This window comes from Carlito syrichta, unplaced genomic scaffold (genome assembly GCF_000164805.1).
Source record: "Carlito syrichta isolate Samal-C Ts95f unplaced genomic scaffold, Tarsius_syrichta-2.0.1 Scaffold309367, whole genome shotgun sequence".
NCBI classification, from domain to species: domain Eukaryota; kingdom Metazoa; phylum Chordata; class Mammalia; order Primates; family Tarsiidae; genus Carlito; species Carlito syrichta.
In genome coordinates this window covers 295,554-298,188 of record NW_007253463.1, presented here as the reverse complement: position 1 = coordinate 298,188, position 2,635 = coordinate 295,554, and the positions used below count along the sequence as shown (strand labels likewise).

The window sequence follows — 2,635 nt, the reverse complement described above, 5'->3', positions numbered from 1 at the left end:
AAGAAAATGGAACTTTTTCATGTTTTCCTTTCAAGATTATCCATCTTAATAGACAGGTAGTGCTGAAGTGATATTTGGAGTGGGTTATTTAAAGTAAAAACTAGCCAGTAAGTTTAAACAATAGTTTATTTTTACTGCATGCCTATTCTGAGCCTTGCACTATGTTAGGAACCTGGCAGATTATTTTCAACCCTTACACTAACTTTCCAGGGAAACACTTTGAGAGGCCCCTGGAGTTTCCCACAAAGGGCTCACTTGGTAAGTACTGGAATATAGTACTACTTTTTCCTCTCAGGATGGTTGATAACTCCTAGCTTCCCTTTGCTTTCAGGGTCTGGCATCAAGAGTCCAAGGCACTTACTTTTTATTTTCTTTTTCAATTGGATTCAACTTTTTCTTGATAAAATTACCATTTTCTTCAAGTATTATATAGGGTTTATCACACTCAAAAGCATTACATTGGATTAATACTCATTTTAACAGGGGTGTTTTTTGGGGGGGCGAGTTAGGGTTACTTATGTGATCTAAATACTGAAAGCAGTGTAATTATTATTATTTTTTACTGTGCACAACTTATTCACAATACAGACATTTGAATGCTTACTATGCTGTAGGCATGACACCAAGTTCTAAGGATACACAGACTAATTGGCAAAAAGAATACTTAGGGTTAATGTAAAAGCAGTAGACTGTGCTATGAGAACTGATAACAAGGGTCCTAGGTTGGGGGAAAAGGAAGACTTCCAAGAGCAAGTGATATCTAAGCCAGGACCTGGAGATGAATAGGACTGGCCAGGTAAGGAGTGGAAGAGTGGTCCAAGCAGAGAAAAGAGTACTTGTGAAGATGACCCAGAGGCAAAAGTACGGTTCTGGTTGTTTCACACACAAGTCCTTAGAGATCATCAATCCAGACCAACTCTATCCTTTCTTTTGAGGCTATTATTCCTTCCAATCTATTTCAATTTTATTATTTGGTGAAAATGGGCCTCTAGTAAAGGTGTCTAGTCACAGGTGAAGGTGCACAACAATCTAAGCAGAGCTGGGGACAGGGCCTGACTAACTGTTTGAAAAGGAGGCTCCTGAGATGAGGAGCAGGTGGTACTAAGCTTGCCTATGGTCCCAGTCCCTTGGTGACATCACAGTCATGGCAAAGGCCCAAGTAAAGGCCCTTTGCTAGCAGCAGATACTACCTGAGGGCCACCCATACCAGAAGGCCCAGAGCAGAATGGGGTGAGCAGGGGATAGGAGGAAGAAAATTAAGTCTGAGTATTCCACTGGAAGGCTGGGCCTCAAAAGGACTGCCGGCATAGTGACAGCCTATTCTGTATAGATGGGGGTGGAGACAGATGCCAATTTGCCACCCATGGGATCCACCAAAAACTCTGAAGTGTTGTTGGCCCTTGATGGACTTCCAAGGAGCTCTTTGGTCTTCACTGCCAGATACCTGTCCAGCTCTGCAACTGTGTTGTTGGCCATTTGGCTGATCTGTTTCTCTATGAACCTAATGGTATCCTCCGAGGCTTTATCCTTTGATTTCTTCAGCATATTCATTGTGTTGGTAAGAACCCTATGTAAGGAGTCCTTGGCCTTGTTGGTGTTCTGTTTGGTCAGTTTCACCAGCATTTCCTTGTGCTCCTTGGTTACTTTGGGAATGGGTACCCGAATTAACATCCCTTCCACTTCTCGGTTCAGATTAATTCCACTTTCTCTTATAGCCTTGATAGCTGCAGCTGAACACTCTGGGAAGCTGGCCATATTCACCGAAATCAACTGTGGTGACTTCATGGAGATCTGGCTAATCTGGTTTAAAGCAAGCTTTCCATCAGTAGTTACCACAGCAATATGATCAAGAGATCCTGGTGAAGTCCTTATATTGAGAGTCTTATTGAAATTATCCTTGAGAGCTTCCATCACAGACTTCATTTCTTCATCCACCTCTTCTAAGTTGATTATATGCTCAACCAAGGCAGTGTTAATATTCACTCTGGATTGGGACTGTCCTTTCCCTTTAGCAGCTATCGCCTAGATTATTAGGGACTAATGCGACGGCGGCAAATGCCAGCAGTGTAATTATTAAATCAAACCCAGTTACATCAGAATTTCAAGTTAGATTCTTCCACTGCCTTTGATTTTTAATGAGACAATGGCAAATTAGGAGGAAAAACAACAACAACCTCATAGTGGGAACTAATGCAACATTAAGGGTGGGTAGGTTCTATCCTAATATAACTTCAACCCAATCTTCTCAGCCCTTTTCCTTTGCCCCTAGAGTCTTGGATGATCATGTTTACTGTTGAGGGAAGTTTTCTGAGAGACTGAACAGGAGTTCCCAACTAGGGTCCTGCACTGGGCTGGCTAGAATCTTATATCACATTCCACATGCATATATGTTCATAAGTGCATCTTCTAGGTAGAGGATAGTTTTTCAAGGTCAGTAAAGGGGAAGAAAGCCTTGAGAAGTTTCATGACAACTTCATTTGAAGATGCTGACTTCTTAAAGAGTCAATTAAGTTCACAACATACTGTGTGTTAAGGCAGGATAGCGGAGTCACATATTTTTGGGATGAAACAAAAACACTTTTTGTGGTAATTCTTTAACCCAAATATGACTTTTCCCTATCTTCCATCAGTCAAC

At 41.6% G+C, this 2,635-nt stretch overlaps 1 pseudogene; it reads right to left on the bottom strand.

Moving 5' to 3' along the window:
* Window positions 1-1,317: 1,317 nt before the first annotated feature.
* LOC103269624 lies at window positions 1,318-2,007 on the bottom strand (annotated as a pseudogene).
* Between the last annotated feature and the right edge of the window lie 628 nt (window positions 2,008-2,635).